The sequence below is a fragment of the Acromyrmex echinatior genome, chromosome 3 (assembly GCF_024713525.1).
Source record: "Acromyrmex echinatior isolate Ae372 chromosome 3, ASM2471352v2, whole genome shotgun sequence".
Taxonomy (NCBI): Eukaryota; Metazoa; Arthropoda; class Insecta; order Hymenoptera; family Formicidae; genus Acromyrmex; species Acromyrmex echinatior.
The window spans coordinates 1,137,255-1,156,580 of NC_141854.1; the positions used below are offsets into that span (position 1 = coordinate 1,137,255).

Sequence of the window (19,326 nt, forward strand, 5' to 3'; positions counted from 1 at the left end):
GACAAGCTTCGCTCTGAACAGCCAAAAAAATTCGAAGAATTTCAAAGAATTAGAAGGCATTACTCGAAGAAGATCAGAGTCAAACCCAAGAGGATCTTGCAGAATCATTGGGAGTAATAAGCACGTTTCTGCACGATTGAGAGCCATGGGAATAATTCAAAAACAAGAAAATTGGATGTCTTATGAACTGAAATCGAGAGACGTTGAAAGCGATTTTTCACTTGCGAACAGCTGATTCAAAGACAACAAAGAAAAGGTTTTTTGCATCGGATTGTGACTGGAGATGAGAAGTGGATATTCTATGACAATCCCAAGAAGAAAAAATACTACGCTAAGCCCGATCAATCGTTGCCATCGACCTCAACATCAACACCAAAGCCGAACATTCATGGTTCAAAGATCATGCTCTGTATCTGGTGGGACCAAAAGGGTGTTGTTTACTATGAGCTGCTGAAACCTGACGATTCCATTACGGGCGATCGGTATCAGCTACAATTGATTCATTTGAGGCGTGCATTGCGAGAAAGACGGCCGGAATACGAGCAAAGACATGATAAAGTTATTTTTCTTCATAACAATGCTCGGCCTCATGTCGCAAAAGTCGTAAAAAAATATTTGGAAACGCTCAAATGGGATGTTTTACCGCACCCGCCATATTCTCCGAACATTGCTCCTTCTGATTATGGTTGTTCCGAAGGATGCAGCACGATTTGGCAAGTCATCGGTTCACTTCTTTCGCAGAAATTGAAAATTGGCTCCAAAATTGGATCGCCTCCAAAGACGAGTCATTTTTTCAAGATGGAATTCGAAAATTGCCTGAGAGATGGGAAAAAGTAGCCAATACTTTAATTAATCTGTTCATTCATTTTGTTTTGAAATAAATGCATTTTTGAACAAAAAAATGAACCGAACTAATTTGTACTCCCAATATATAACAACCTAACTTTCGCGCGGAATAGCTTGTCGGAATGGATATATCTGGTCGGAACACAAAAGAGGGAGGTGGGATGCAGATTGACTATACAAAGATCGTAATAAAGAAAGTATTGAATATTGAGGAATATGATTCATGTGCTGTCATGTTTACAATAGGTATATATGCTCATACGCGCGCGCGCATACCTATTGCGTGTTTGTAAGCACATATATGTTTTGCTGAACGTAGTCTCGCTCAGCGGATGCCACAGATGGCTTTTTGTGTTGTGGCCGAGATAGTAATCACTCAAAAAATAAGTATACACCTGGATTTCATGATTTCACCGGACTTTAACGGACTTTATTGGACTTTGAGGAATTCTTCGGACTTCGTCGGACTTCACCGGACTTCATCAGATTTTTGACAGATTGTACACCGGAATCGGAATTCATGAGTGGTTATCCCCTCGGTCGCGGCGCGTTGACAATACGCGACATATGCGTTGGAAATCAGCTGCGCGCAGCAGCGCGTGACCACTTCTTCTCGCGACAGTAGCGGCCACTAGGAGTCGGATTGAATCGGAATGGAATTGCGGCAGAAGCTGGAAAAGAATCGAGAGCACTAGCATTCGCGTCTTTATATACAAATTGTTGCTCCCTATGAATTAACGCTCTTATAAACGAATTGTTGCTCCTGCTTGTATTATTTCGAAAACGCTCAGCGATTCTCGCTGGCTGACAATACAAGCGGAAACAATACCGTCGACGGTATTCGATCAGTTTCGAAAAACTCTAGCGGCTATCACCTGTGCATTAAGTTATTTTAAATGCGGTGATAACAATGTCGAGGTTCGTAAGGATGTATTCAGGATGCATCGTTACACATATAATGGAGATGTTCCAAGTTTACTTAGTCTTCTATCCAGCAAGAACCTAGCTAATGCTAAATATTCATAGAAAATTCGTATTCCCAATGTACCGAATATTCCGCAGTAAAAAAATTGTCACGTACAAATGTCATATACAAATGTCGATGAAATGTTTGGAACATTGTATGAATACTTGTATATACGAAAATCACTCGCAAGCAAATAGTACACATCTCCGCCGACAGAGAGCTGCAGCGGAAAGCATTTATTCATTAACAAGAATCATTTGGGAGAGAATATAAGGAGCAGTATTTTGCCTATAAAGTAATTCTCAATATTGGGATCCAAGATGAAAGTGCGAAGTGTTTTTCAAAATTTTGTTTAAAAACGGATTCAGGGACGATCAAACCTGGAATTCCTGGAAAAATTAAAATTTTGTAGAACATATATGGAACATTTGCGGAATATGTAACAATATTTAAATGAAATTTTTAACCAATATTTGAATGTTGCTTTAGGATTTCGTAAATATTTCGGAATATTCCGGAATACTCTTGGAATGTTTTTTTTAAGAAATATAATAATATAAGAAAAAGACTCAAATAATTAATAAAATTAATAATAAGTATAAGGCTACAAGTCAAGCAAAATCTTAATGCTATATTATTATGAAACAAAAGTTTATTATAACATACATTTCGACCCTAATTAAATCATTCTCAGTGTTGAAATTAATACAATTTTTAAAAAATAACGATTTATTTGAATATTAACATAACAAACACATCGAATAATTTAGAAAGTAATTATAATAATATGTAAACTCATCGCAGTATATGTAAAATTTCCATTATGAATGGTATTGAGCATTGTTAAGTATATCAACGTGAGAAATTAGATGCAGAAAAATTTGGATAAAAATAACTTGAATGTGTAGATACATTACAGCGTATGTAGTCATCAATGCACAGGTGGGCCAGGAATCCCAAAAAGTGGCCAAAATTCATTTTAATATTGATGTAGAGAATTACACAGTGCGACAAATATGTTCTCGGACAGGGCCTGAAAATCATAATTGAAACAATAATATGCATATTTTTTGGTTTTATTATTCAAAATATTTTCCTCTTCAATACACTTGTTACAGCGATTCAATAGTGATTCAAATGCATGTTCTAGCTCAGTTTGCGGAATTGCCTCTAGTGCCTGTGTAGAAGCTGATTGGATGGTCGGAATGTCATCAAAAAAGCGTCCTTTCAATTTCAATTTCAATTTTAATAATGAGAAGTCGCAAGGGGCCAAATCAGGTGAATACGGTAGATGGTTTAACACAGACACGATTTCGAGCCAAACATTGACGGACAATCAATGAAGTGTGACTCGATGCACTATCATGCAACAAAGACCAATTTTCTGGACCACGATATTCGGGGCGAATACGATGAATTTTGCCCATCAATCGCTTTAAAACTTCGAGATAATATGCACCAGTAATTGTTTGGCCAGTTGAAACAAACTCTTTGTGGATAATACTTTTGCTATCAAAGAATGTGATGAGCATTGTCTTGATTTTTGATAGAACTTTTCGTACTTTTTTTGCGTGTGGTGAATTTTTTGACTTCCATTCCGCACTTTGACGCTTAGTTTCTGGATCATATTGAAAGCACCATGTTTCATCACCTGTAACAATTGATTTTAGGAAGTTTGGATTATTTTCTGCGGCTGCAACGATGTCTCTGGAATAATTGATTCTCGCTGATTTTTGATCGCTTCTTAATGTGTGTGGAACAAACTTCGCACAAACCTTCGTTTTACCCAAATCTTCATGTATAATAATATAGTTCGAATCGTTTCTCTACTGATATTTAAAGCCTCCTCCATCATTTTTAGTGATGCATTGCGATCGTTTGCAACAAAATCACGTACTTTTTCGATCATTTCGAGTGTTCGAACTAAAATTGGCCGTCCTGATTTTTTGTCATCTTCAAGGGTCTCTCTGCCTTCCAAAAAACGCTTATGCCACTCAAAAACAGTTGTACGACCTAGACATTGATTGCCGTAAACTTGTTGCATCGATCGGAATGTTTCTGATGCACTTTTACCAAGTTTTGCGTTAAATTTAATCACTGCTCTTTGTTCCATATTAAAATTTCTACCTCGACCAAAATCTTGTTTAACATGAACTGTCATATCTTCGTTATATGTCAACCAAAATGAATGAAACTTTGACAGATGATAGCAAAATGTTCAATCTTTAAAATGCATGTTTGAACGCACAGATGTCGCCACTGGTTGCTGAGATGTGGTTCGTGTCCGGGAACATATTTGTCGCACTGTGTATATTATCTTATTGTATAGTAATGAAAGTAGTAAGAACATAAATTTTATGAACATAAATAAAATATTTTCTCATTGGTAGATTTTTTAAATTGAAAAATCGTCTAAAAAGATGAACGCGCAATTTATTAAAAAAATCGTATATTTTGAAATATGCAATATGAAAGTGTCTACCCTTAATTTTATCTCCAGGGATGACGTTTACAAAATAATCAATAATTAACCTAAAATAATACATGCTGTAGTAAGAAAAGATGTAAAGTGTCAAATTTTCAAAAGTGTCAATTTATGGCAATAATTCCCTATTAATTAATCATTCTCCTACATTTTCCTTTCTATAGAAATGTTAATGGCACCATTTTGTTCATATTATTGTACACTTTCACTTAGATATGCGGCGAATATGCGGCATTTGATATCTATTAGCTCAAAATTTGTCTCAAACATATCTGTGCGCGAGGATCGCTGCTGCGCCGCGCTGCATCTCAAAAAGTGACAAGAGTTTAAAATGTTGATGAATTTGCGTAAAACTCGGTACTTAGTGTTTTTTGGGATCGCTGATTTCAAACTGTCCAATCGTATGCGAACAATGTCGAGTTCTACATGAAGACTCACTCGAGCTGATATTATAAGGAATATGCGAGTATTTTCGATAACTAATTTTGTACATTGATTTTTGCGATCAGTAAATGTCTGAAGAGGGCTCAATCCGGTAGTCGAAATTTGTAATGGTACCTGTTGTTTAATTTTCTAATTAATCACATGTTTTATATTTGAATTTAGATTGTTTTCTTTATTTTTATTTTTCTTTATTTATATGTTATTCTATTTAATTATGTTAAATTTTAAATGTGTTTGACTCTTACTTTGCCCTTTATTTATTGTTATTTAATTTGTTTTCTTTTCACACTATTTCGTCAACTACTTTCCCTTCAAGAAAGTTTGATTCATATTCCCAATATGCCGAATATTTCAGATCAGTAAAGAAATCGCCACAGAATGTACAAATGTCGACGAAATGTTCAAATTATTGTATGAATACTCCTTGTAAATATTACGAAAATCGCGAGTGAGCGAGCAGTATACATCTCCACATAGAAAGAAACTCACGTAAAATAAGCATCTTAAAGGAGTCTAAAATCGCACTATAATTTCTTCGTGATAGATTCTAGAAACTACAGTGTTGTAGGTTAATCATAGGCATAACATTTAATTTTAAGAATTCTACTTAGCAATATAAAAAAGTTATGGAAAACAATTTTAAAATTCTGTTAGTTTTGAAGTTTAGGTTCGCTATATTGTGCCATTAAAAATTTTTTGACATCAGATTCGAAATTAGCGACCCCAAAAATCTCTAAATACCGAGTTTCACGCAAATCCATCATTTTAAATTTTGGCCACTTTTTGGGATCCCTGGCCTACTGTGCAGCGGCTATCTTATAAAATGACCTTAAAAACGCAATCGCAAAGGTTCGGAATTGCACTCTCAAATTGACAGATGATCCAATTATTGTAGAAAAATGATAAAACACAAGGGATAGTGAATGTGTGTATTATTACGGGTATACAAGAAAATAAAAAACTTGGAGAAAAATAACAACGCTTGCTACTCTTCGCGCGCCATACGTCGGTCTGTCTGTTCTCGCTTCGCCGCGCTCCCTCTATTTACCTACATGTCACCCCTTTACGAAACTCGCCGCTCGCACAATAATCTGAAAAGCGTGCCAAATCGCATCCTACACTCAGCCATCCTACTTACATCTACCTTCAGATGTATGATTTTAAAGTGTAGCTTCTTTCCAAGATTTCATGTGATCGATGGCCATAGACATTATGCGAGGCCCTTCTGCTTCACTTATTTTCTCGACGATATATCATTCATTGCGAAGTGTTTTCTTAACATAGTATGGGCCTAGATATTTAGCAGCTAATTTTAATTCCGAATCATCTTGTGTATGCTTAATGGCAACTAAATCGCCTTCGTTATATTGTGGTGAAGCTTTTCTCTTCTTATTATACGTTCGCTTATTTTCTTCTTAAATTTTTAATGATGAATTATCTTGCAAACTCTCGAGATTGTTAGCGCTTCTCTTAGAAAGACGCTGTTTTTCTCGCTTCGATAATGTTTCTAATGGTGGAATCTTCTTTCATTTTCGTGTGCCGAACAAAAGATAAAACGGCGACATTCCAGTGCTTCTAGTGATTATACTATTCAGATACCTTTGTACTTTTTCTATGGATTTGTGCCATTCAGAAGGATTTGGATGTACTAATTTTGTTAATAGAGGTATTACGGTTGATCCTTTCGATTTGGCCATTTCCTCGAGGTACGCCGGTAACAACAGTTACATGTTCTATTCCTTCGTCTTTACAATATTCTTTAAAGTCGTGCGAGATAAAAGCACTATCTCGATTTGACATGATGCGTCGCGAATTTCCAAAAACAGCATTTTGTTTAACTTATCTAAGACTTCGATGGTGTTAATCTTTACAGAGTATAGCCAGATAAATTTGATGAAGCTATTTATGATAGCGAAAATGTAATTGTACTTTTTCTTTGTGGACGACAAGGGTCTATGTGATATGTCCCAAAGGAAATGTCTTCTTTATCTATAGGATGTAATCATCCTTCCAGATTTCCGGACTTTTTTCCGTTAAAATACAGTTGATACAATTTACGCACATACTTCTCTATCTTTGGACGCATTCCTTTGAACTAATAGTCTGTCTATTAGTTTTTCCGTTTTGTCAACAGCAAAGTAACTTCAATCATGAACATATCGAATGATGCTAAGTTGCATTGGCCGGTATAACAATTAAAACTTCATTATTTATCATCTTGTATAGCAAGTTATTCCTTATGCAATAATCGTCTGTTTTGCCCAACTGGGTTTGTTCCCAAATCTTTTTTGTTTCGTCGTTGTCTAGTTAACTTCTCCTTAGTTTAGTTGCAATCGTCTTTTGGCATTCGATTATCATTATTGTTGCGGGCAAAGAGTTCCTGCTGAGGGCAGAAACTCTTCCAACGTAGCGCATAAGATTTCCTGTGCGATGTTTGATTGTGTACATAAAGCCTTGAAGGAACAGAGCCTATCTCGCAATTTTCATACAACAATTAGTTTTTTTAAGTGTTAACATAAATGCTTGACAATCTGTCATTATTTTAAGCGGAATGCCGATCAGATAAACTCTAAATTTTTTTATCGCTTTTACTAAATCGCTTGTGCTAAAACTTCTAGCTCATAACTGTGTAACTTTGCTTCTGCCGTCGACGTTTTTATACTCGCAAAATATACCGGATGAAAACAACGGTCTTCGCTATCACGCTGCATTAAAATCGCTCCGAATCCGTAGCTGGACGCGTTGGTATGTAATTCAGTATCTGCAGTAGGTGAATATATACGTAATACTAGTTTGTTACACAGTATTTCCTTTAGTTGATCGAACGCCTGTATTTCTCTATCGCCATAGGGAAAACGCGCATCCTTTTTAATTAATTCTGTTAACGGGCGAGCAATTGTCGCATAACCTACCACAAACTTTCTAAAGTAGCCTGTAAAGCCTGAAAAATTTTGTATCGTCTTTACATCCTTCGGTATCAGAAAATTTCTTATCGCTTTAGTTTTATCTTCGCAAGGTGTAACATTACCATTTTCTAAGATATAACATAAGTAGTTGATCTTCGTTTGTAAAAACTGACACTTCTCCCAATTTAGCGTTAATTCGTACTCGCTGGCTATCGATAAAACTGCTTTTAAACGCGACAAACCTTTTTGGTAATCAATAGAGGGCGATTAAATTGTCCATGTAAACTGAAATGATTTCTTTTGTTACTAAATCATTAAATACGGCATTTATGTAACGTTGAAAATATTCGGGTGAAATACTTAAGCCAAACGGCATGCGTAGAAATTCATAGTGTCTGTTGAGTACTATGAACGCTGTATATTTGCGATTATCCTCGGTTACTACACATGGAAAAACTCATTTGCTAAATCTAACATCGAGAAAACCCGAGTACCTTGTCAATTTGATCCTCTATAATAGGTAATGAATAGCGTACTTTCACTATTTTATCGTTCAGTTTACGATAGTCAAAACATAATCGCGTCGTGTTATTTTTCTTTTTCATATATAGATAGAGCTAGCATAGTTTGAATATGACGGCTAAATAACTTTGATCTAATCACGTTTGTATCTGCGTATCGACAATCTTTAATTCTTGGAGCGCTAATCGGTGAGCGCATTAATAGATCGGGACGTCATCCTTTACAACAATTTGTAACTCAATTCCTATAACTTTAGTCTTTTGCGGCTTATAATCAGATACAATTTGTTGAAGTTGTTTTCTGTGGTCTTGATTACTTATGTACGATAAATCTACTTCATTTACTTTAGAAACTACATCAATTTTGTTAACAAAGATTAACTCGTTAACTTTTTCCGTGATCTTCGTAACATTTATTATTTTACCATCTCTTATTTGAATATCTACTTCGTTCAGAAAGTCGGATTCAATGATCATGTCATCATTCAAAAGCGCATCAGGGACCACATGGAGATCAATTTCGAAGTATTAATAAAATATTATCTTAGGACTGATTCACGTAAAAGTATGTATTCGCTAATACATATTTTTACGTGAGTCAGTCCTAAGATAATATTTTTGGCTGCATCAACATCTTAAAATTTAACCGTCTGACTAATCAGTTTCAGAGCTTCCATTTTGACATAAAATCCCGCACGTATGAGACTTTAAGTCACCTGAATCAAACAAAGCAGTTGCTTCGATGTTATTAATTTGAACAACTTCATAAATTCTCTTACATTTATTGTGTATTATTTTCGGACTACATCTTCTACCTTACTCTGAGCATTGCAGCTTTTATTCTTCTCGACCTTTGTACACTGCGAACAATTTGCCGCTATGTGTCCATGCTCGTTACATTGGAAGCACAATATACCTTTTTCCTTCGATGGGCACGCTACACTGAGATGATTTTTTCCGCCACAATTAAAACAACACTTAACTTCCGCTTTTTCATCCATCTTACTAGTCTGTGCCTGCTTTTTCCTAGGATCGTCCGACCTAACCTCTTACCTGCGCTCTTACTCTTAGTTTTCATTAACTCATGTGTATTTATTATAAATTCGCCTTTAATTGAAATATCATTTTAGCGCCATAAAATTGTTTTATTTATCTCATCATCGACAATGCTATCTATTATATACTGTATGCCCGCGGAAATTTCATGTCTAGCGACAATCTCTAACATTTTATAATAATACTGATGGTACATCTCGTTCGATCTTTTCTTTCTTCTTTGTAACTTCATGTGGATTGCATGACTATCTACCTTGGGAGCAAATTCCGATCTTAACGCGGCTCTGATGTTCTTCCATGTTTTTCCACGTACTTCATGGTTCACGAAAAGGCGCACCGATCCGAACTAATAGTCGTCTCGCATATATCGTCTGATACACTACTGACCATTCATATAACTTTGCTAAATCGTCGAATTCTCACTGGTTTATGTTTTTTCCATCATCACCACTGAATTTATCGATAGCGTTAATATGTATATATCTTCCTCATTCTAACGGTCTATCTTCGTCTTCATTTTCGTCTCTTATCATTGCCGCCTCGTTCACGTCATCATAATTCTCGTCGCTATATATGTCGCTCTCGTCGTTTTCATCGCTTCAATCGTCTTATTAGCTCTAACTTATTGCCCGCTTTTAGCTTACACTTTTTCAGCTCGTCCTTCAACTACACAACGTCCTCGTACTTGTTGCTACTCATTGCCGAGATGCTGCCTTGTGCACCTTGGTCCGTTATCTTGAATATCACTTTTAAGCTTTCCTCTTGATTCTGAATGAGCTCCCAATTGTAGAAAAATAATAAAACACAAGGGATAATGAATGTGTGTATATTATTATGGGTATATATAATGTAGAATGTGTATATATAAGAGAATAAAAGACTTGAAGAAAAATACAACACTTGCTACTCTTCGCGCGCCACGGTCTGCCTGTTATCGCCTCGCCGTGCCCCCTCTAACTACCTACATGTCGCCCCTTTACGAAACTCGCTGCTCGCACAAGCAAAATTTGAAAAACGTGCCAAATCGTACCGCATCCTACATTATGAATATTGAAATATAATTTAGAAAATATGGTATAAAATAGTATGTTAAATTGAATGTAAGTAACCAGATAAAACAATTTCCTCAATTTATGATCAAAATTTCGCAAAAATGATGTTTCAGTTATATAAATAAACTAAAAAATTGTATGTCTAAAGATAAAATAGTTACATAAATAAAATTAAAACTTGTATATATAAATATCTTGAGATAAGAAAGAATATAACTTGCTAGCTAAAGTAATTTCCTAAATTCATACAACAAAATTTCACAATAATGATGTTGTATTATATTAATCGAACAAAAAATTGTATGTTTAATAATATAATGATTATATAATTAAAATTAAAACTTGTATATATATATATACCGGGTGTCTCAGAGCACCCGTACCACCCTTTTAAAAGGTAGGGATGTGTTTGTACAAAAAAATGGTTCAGACAAAATTTGCAGGATTTCGGGAGATCTATCTGATGTGACCTTGAATTTGACCTTGAGGTCGACCTTGGGCATAACTCAAGGTCAAAGTACCGTTTTACAAATGTAAAACCTTATTCATGACATCACAAATGAAAATAGCGGAAAATTTTACGTCCGAATACGTTATCAAGCCTAGGTCAAAATTACCCTTAGAGGTCATGTGGAGGTCAAGTTACTTTTAGAGCACCCGTACCAACCTTCTAAAAGATATGGATGTGTGTGTACAAAAAATAGTTCAAACAATACTAGGTATTTACATAGCTATGATGCATCCATCTGCTGGTGAATTTGAATTCTACCTTTAGATTCATTTGTAGTCGTGTACATCGATTTTTAAAGATTCCTAATTATCAAGATCTTGAACAGTCGATGCCGCTTGTGTCAGCGTTACCCAAGATGTACCACGTGGAGGTCACAAGGTCGGACTTACACCTCATCGGGGTGCTTTTTTAAGGTGGTTCCCCTTGCCGTCACCTTTGTTCGTACGCATGTGTTCAGTCTAGATTTTCGAAGTGTCCTCCACGTGCATGTATGAAGGCTGTTATTCTTCGTTGAAAATCATCCGTCACCCGACGAATTTCGACAGGATCTAGAGACTGAATGGCTTCTCGAATTCTGTTCTTCATGTCTTCTGAAGTCGTAGGTCGTTCGCGGTATACGAGGTCTTTTATTCTTCCCCACAAATAAAAATCCAAAATTGTAAGATCCGGTGATCGTGGTGGCCAGTTATGTGGATCATATTTACCTATCCATTGGCCGCGAAATATGCGGTTCAGTTGTTGACGAGCAATGACAGACGTGTGGGCTGGACATCCATCCTGTTGAAACCACATATTTAGACGTAGTTAAAGTGGAATATCTTCAAGTAAACGTGGGAGTTCGTTTTCGAGTAAATTGACAGAAAACGGTTTAGATTTTCTTCAAAGAAAAATAGTCCGACGATATGCGTATCAACAATTCCGCACCAAACATTGACTTTCCAGATACGTTGATGATCGATTTCTCGATACCAATGTGGATTCTCTTGCGCCCAATAACGGAGATTATGTGTGTTCACTTCGCCGTCACTTTTGAAGGTGCACTCATCAGAAAACAAGATACTTCTATGGAAAGTAGGTAATTGTTGAGTAATCCAATTACAGAATATCAGTCTTTGTCTATGATCGTCCAATGTCATGGCCTGGTGAAGTGACATTCGATATGGATGAAATGAATTTTCTCGCAAAATTCTACTGATAGTGCTTCTACTTATTCCACTATCTCTTTCTCGTCTTCTTAAAGAATCGGTAGGATTTACAAGAGCAGAAGCAATTATATCAGGTGCCCGTACTGCACGAAGCGGATGATGAATTTGCATTCCTTTATTATAATCCGGTTGGACGATACCTTTTTGAATTATCCGCCGTTGCAAACGACTGAAAACATTGCGCGAATGAGGTGTACGATCGGGATATTCATTTCGCCACATTCTTTCAGCTTCGCAAAAACTTCCAGCCCTACCCAAAACCGACAACATTAACGCAGCTTCTTCGCTTGAGTAAGACATATCTACCTATAAATGAATAATAATCCCCGAATATTGAAGTACCTAAGTACCTACCTACCTAGGTATAAAACGCACCTAAAAAAAAAACCGACAGTTTATAAAACTCTTAAGCGATATTTCGCGGCCAATGGATAGGTAAATATGGTCCACATAACTGGCCACCACGATCACCGGATCTTACAATTTTGGATTTTTATTTTGTGGGGAAGAATAAAAGACCTCGTATACCGCGAACGACCTACGACTTCAGAAGACATGAAGAACAGAATTCGAGAAGCCATTCAGTCTCTAGATCCTGTCGAAATTCGTCGGGTGACGGATGATTTTCAACGAAGAATAACAGCCTTCATACATGCACATGGAGGACACTTCGAAAATCTAGACTGAACACATGCGTACGAACAAAGGTGACGGCAAGGGGAACCACCTTAAAAAAGCACCCCGATGAGGTGTAAGTCCGACCTTGTGACCTCCACGTGGTACATCTTGGGTAACGCTGACACAGGCGGCATCGACTGTTCAAGATCTTGATAATTAGGAATCTTTAAAAATCGATGTACACGACTACAAATGAATCTAAAGGTAGAATTCAAATTCACCAGCAGATGGATGCATCATAGCTATGTAAATACCTAGTATTGTTTGAACTATTTTTTGTACACACACATCCATATCTTTTAGAAGGTTGGTACGGGTGCTCTAAAAGTAACTTGACCTCCACATGACCTCTAAGGGTAATTTTGACCTAGGCTTGATAACGTATTCGGACGTAAAATTTTCCGCTATTTTCATTTGTGATGTCATGAATAAGGTATTACATTTGTAAAACGGTACTTTGACCTTGAGTTATGCCCAAGGTCGACCTCAAGGTCAAATTCAAGGTCACCATCAGATAGATCTCCCAAAATCCTGCAAATTTTGTCTGAACCATTTTTTTGTACAAACACATCCCTACCTTTTAAAAGGGTGGTACGGGTGCTCTGAGACACCCTGTATATATATATATTAGGTGTTGGAATTAATTCGTAGCGTTTTACAAGTGATGGGAAGTACTTTCATTAATGTATTTTTTAATGCTCATGTGAAATAAATAACATTCTTTCATTAAAAAACGCTACGAATTAATTCCAACACCTAATATATATATATATATATATATATATACATACATATATACATATATATACATATACAAATTTTAATTTTATTTATGTAACTGTTTTATCTTTATATTATATATATACATGTATACACATATATATATATATATATATATACACACATATATATAAGATGATTCAAAATTCCCGCATCGGAATAAAAGACGTGATACTTTATGCTAAAACAAACAACTTTTTCCTTTAACAAAATTGCGTTCGACAAGTAGTTTTTGCAGTAGAGCAGGTTGAAGTTAACGAATAAACGTTCTTGTCTACATGGCGCTTAGGGACGGCACGCGCTCCTTACTCGCGTGTACCTCGGCTATTATTCAACAATAATATTTGAAGATTCAAATATGGCTTTATTATAAATTACAATAGTTTATGACATCTTAATACAATCTTAAATAATAAATAATAATACTAATAATTGCTTTCGTAATAAATGATTAAAAGAATTGTTTCTGATGCCGTCGCATTTGAAAATGTAGATACATATGAATAACAATACGTTTTACGAGTCGAGCGTTCTAATTCTAAATATCGCACAATTGCGTATGATAAATATTATTAAACTTAAAGGATAGCTTATTGATTAAGTGAATGCATAACTCTCAAATGCTAACAAACTGATCTATTTTGAAACAATGATTAAAGATAAAGTAAAATGTTCGAGGTAAGATACATTAAGCGTTAATTTTTTCTTTATCCTTTATGATAAAGAATACGATAAAAAAATCAATCAAAATTATTAATTTTCATGTTAGTTTTAATAATACATTTTAATTAATAATACGTTAATTAATACATTTATATATAATAACACATTTAACAGTACATTTTAATAACAATTAACATTTCGAACATTTTACTTTATTTTTAATCTGTTTCAAAATAGATCAGATTGTCAGCATTTGAGAGTTATGCATTCGCTTAATCAATAAGCTATTCTTTAAGTTTAATAATATTTATCATACGCAATTCTGCGATATTTAGAATTAGAACGCTCGACTCGTAAAACGTATTGTTATTCATATGTATCTACGTTTTCAAATGATGCGACGGCATCAGAGACAATTCTTTTAATCATGTATTACGAAAGCAATTATTATTATTATTATTATTTATTATTTAAGATTGTATTAAAATGTCATAAACTAATTTATAATAGCCATATTTGAATCTTCAAATATTATTGTTGTATAATAGTCGAGGTACACACATAAGGAGCGCGCGCCGGTCCTGAGCGCCATGTAGACAAGAACGCTTATTCGTTAACTTCAACTTGCTCTACTGTAAAAACTACTTATCGGACGCAATTTTGCTAAAGGAAAAGTTGCTTATTTTAGCATAAAGTATCACGTCTTGTACTCCGGATGCGAGAATTTTGAATCACTCTGTGTATATATAGGAGTATAAATAAGTTTCCGCCGTTTGACAAAAGATTGTGCCACCAATATGTTATGGTTAAAATTGTCTGCTGTAAAACGTCATATCGTAAGATTGGACATCTGGTAACAACATAACCTTGAAATATTAGCGATTTTGTATCAGCATCATATATCTTTTTTCATGCGAAAATGTCGAGTTTTGAGCCGAATAAACGTCATTTGCGGGAGCTTTTGATTTACTTCTTTAATTTGAAGAAATCTGCAGCTGAGGCGCATCGATTGCTTGTAGAAGCATATGGTGAGGCTGCCTTAAGTGAAAGAAGTTGCCGTGAGTGGTTTCAAAAGTTTAAGAACGGTGAATTTGACGTCGAAGACAAAGAACGTAGCGGAAGGCCGAAAGTGTACGAAGACGCGGAATTGGAATCATTATTGGATGAAGATTCGTGCCAAACGCAAGAAGCACTTGCACTTACATTAGGAGTGACTCAACCAGCAATTTCACATCGCTTAAAATCATTAGGAATGATTCAAAAGCAAGGAAATTGGGTTCTATATGAACTGACGCCGAGAAACGTTGAACGCCGATTTTTCACATGTGAAATGCTGCTTGCCAGGCACAAACGAAAGGGTTTTTTGCATCGTATAGTCACTGGTGATGAAAAATGGATTCACTACGATAACCCAAAGAAGAAAAAATCATGGGGACCACCTGGCCATGCTTCAACATCAACAGCCAAGCCGAACATTCATGGAAAAAAGCTCATGTTGTGTATTTGGTGGGATCAGCTTGGTGTCGTATATTATGAGTTGCTCAAACCGAACGAAACCATTACTGGGGCTCTCTACCGAACACAATTGATGAGATTGAGCCGAGTACTCAAGGAAAAACGCGCCCACTACTACTCCAGACACGACAAAGTTATTCTTCTGCATGATAATGCTCGTCCACATGTTGCGGCGCCGGTCAAAACCTATTTGGAAACACTCAATTGGGAAGTTTTATCCCACCCGCCGTATTCACCAGACATTGCTCCTTCTGATTACTACTTGTTTCGATCGATGGCACATGGCCTGTCTGAGCAACACTTCACATCATATGAAGATACCAAAAATTGGGTCGATTCGTGGATAGCTTCAAAAGATGAAGCGTTCTTCCGACGCGGTATCCGTATGCTGTCAGAAAGATGGGAAAAAGTAGTGGCTAGCAATGGACAATGCTTCGAATAAAACATTATGTACCGTTCTTTCAATAAATGCCCATTTTTTGATAAAAAACGGCGGAAACTTATTTATACTCCTAATATGTTACAAATATTTTGAGATAAAATAGTTATTTATAAAGGTTAAAAATAAATACATGAAAAAAATACTAATCGAATAATTAAAAGCAAAAAAAAATAAAAACTAAAACAAACAATAAGTATCTGTTAAACAGTAGTGCAACATTTATGAGTAATATTAAAACACAAAAAAACTGAGATATCCAGAGAACCAGAACTCATCTCCTTAGAAAAAACAAATTAAATATATTTTGTAATAGTAAGAAAAAAAGACAAGTGGTAGGGAAAGAATGTATGGAGGGGATATCTAGGAAGTATTAGAAAGGGGAAAGCGACTGGAGTATAGGAAGATACATGTCAGATAATGAATATTGGTTTGCTTATTCAAACCTTAAGATCTTATCTTGTGCGCTATCTCTGATATTAACCTTTTATTATAAGCTGGTTCTGTATTCAATATTTTTCTGTATTCAATATTTCTTTCTAATCAAAGTTATGATTAAATTTGATGCGATGGTCTGAAATGACCGAAGGAAATCCCATTTTTTGTTAATATTAGGTGTACAAATAAGTTTCCGCCGTTTGACAAAAGACGGCGCTACTAGCAAGCTATAGTTAAAATTGTTTGATGTAAAACATTATATCGTAAAGTTGGACATCTGTCAACAACATAACCTTGAAATACTAGTGATTTTGTATTAGCATCATATATTTTTTTTTGTGCGAAAATGCCGAGTTTTGAACCGAATAAGCGTCATTTGCGGGAACTTTTGATTTACTTCTTTAATTTGAAGAAATCTGCAGCTCATCGATTGCTTATAGAAGCATATGGTGAGGCTGCCTTAAGTGAGAGAAATGGTCGTGAATGGTTTCAAAAATTTAAGAACGGTGAATTTGACGTCGAAGACAAAGAACGTAGCGGAAGGCTGAAAGTGTACGAAGAATTGGAAGCATTATTGAATAAAGATTCGTGACAAAAGAACGCAAAAAGAACTTGCACTTACATTTTGACTTACATCAATAAAACATTATGTATCATTCTTTCACAATAAATGCTTAATTTTTTATTAAAAACGGCGGAAACTTATTTGTACACCTAATATTAGCAGAGTACTCTTGTATGTAATCATCTTTTTATTTGGCCGACGTAACTCGAATCATACAATAAATAGATTTTGTACATCACATCTTGATGCGATAAACGGATCCAAACAGTCTTTACCTACTTTAATAAACTTATTCAAGATGTTTAGAATCGAAAAGACCGTTTTTAAATTGTTGTCGTTGAAACAATCAATAAAAAACATTCAGAAATTGATCTAATATACGGAATCGTGAAATATTTCTTCTTAATGTTCATAATTTTAGTAGTAGGATTGTTAGAATTATGAAAATGAAATTTCAATCTCATTCTGATGGCTGCAAAAATAAAAAAAAATGGACAACCATTCTCTAACAAGATATGAATAGACTTTATTATGTTTTTCTGATGGTAACGTGGATGTGACAAAAGAATTATTTTATCAACTATTCCAAACATTATTCCTCTTTTGTAACAAATAGGATGGTGTGAGTGAAAGTTCAAATATCTTGTCGAAAATAGATTTACGATATTGGTCAAAAACGATTTTATTATTTTCTAAGATTAAAGTTACATCCAAAAAACTAATGGAATTGCAATTACTAACTTCCATGGTAAATTGCAAACTGTATGTAATGAGTTAAATATCATTAAAATATCATTTAAACCTTCATATGAAGCAGCTAATAAAATGTCATCCACATATCTATAAGAAATCGGTAATCGTATAGAAAGTCTCTCTAATGCTTGTTCTTCCAGATCTTCTAAAACAATATTTGCTAAAATGAGAGATAATGGGGATCCCATCGGCGTCTCGAATGTTTGTTTATAGAAAATCCCATTAAACGAAAAGAATGTGGATTGAAGAATCATCCGGATGGCAATTAAAAATTGTTCTTTCAGAATATTTGTATTACCGATATAATTCTATCTCTTTTCAACTCCTTTCAATGCTAAATCTGTAAGAATGTTGGTTCGAGAAAAGAGAAACAACATCCAAAGATACTAATACATAATTATCATCAAATTGTTTTCCATTAAGTTTATCGACCAACTAGTTTGTTACTTGGCTAAGATCTTCCTGAATGCTTTTCTTAATCATTTTGTGAAAAAAAAGAGACAGATCAACGGACTGTTAATCGAAGAAACTATTAGTCTTACAGACTACTTACTTACTTACTTAATGGAAAATTCAACTTATGTACCTTCGATAGACCGTATGTTTTGGAAATCGTATCATTAGTAGTGTATCGGTAGAAGTGATCGGTATGTGATCATCACATTTATTTATTTTTTTTTCCATCTGGTACGAAGATTATGTAATTCATTAATAAGTTTCTTTGTCGGATTTCTATTTATAATCTGATATATATTAATATTCAAAAGTATAAGATTTATTTTTTGATTGTAATTATCCCTATCCATAACCACCGTAACATTATTCTGCTTTGGTGAAAATTAAATTAGGATGTTCTTTAACTTTTAATAACCTTGACCCAGTTAAAAAGTAATATATCGTTAGGATTAAACAGAAGATTAATATTAGAAAGTTTATGTATGTAGTATTGGAATTGATTAATGTCTAACAAAATTAGCAATGTTATTCGGACAGCCTACAATATTGTTCTCAATATGCTTAATAAATTCAATTAAGGTCCTTTGTCATTTAGTGTTAACGGTAATGCGAACCGTTCTCCTAATTGTAACTCGTAACAAACATTTAACCTCATGAGGAATCTCTGCATTATTCAAGTTGATAAATCATTTCTCATGGAATCTATCTAATAGTGATTCACAACTAAAATCACTTGCAGAAACATTAATAATCTTCTGATCTTCATTATCAAATAAAGACGTTATTATATCATCTGTGTTCAGAAGATTATAAAGTGTGCAAATCAACCGTCGGAACAAAACAAGAATATGTGATAGGTTGAATCTGTGGCCTCATTCTTTTTATATAAAAGTCAATTAATTTAATCCAAAATTCTTTTTTCTTCCTTCAATCAAATCAAACGACATTTCTTTTTTTGAAAATTAAAAAAGGAATTTCATCAAAAGGTAAAACATCAAAAATGATCTTAGCAATTTATCAAAATCTATCTTAGCAAAAAATTTTTT

The 19,326-nt window shown here is 34.8% G+C and overlaps 1 protein-coding gene across 4 annotated transcripts in view; it reads right to left on the reverse strand.

Moving 5' to 3' along the window:
* The window catches only part of LOC105150520 (1-Acylglycerol-3-phosphate O-acyltransferase 2), a 144,343-nt gene that overhangs the window by 28,372 nt on the left and 96,645 nt on the right, over nucleotides 1-19,326 (reverse strand). The window lies entirely within an intron of this gene.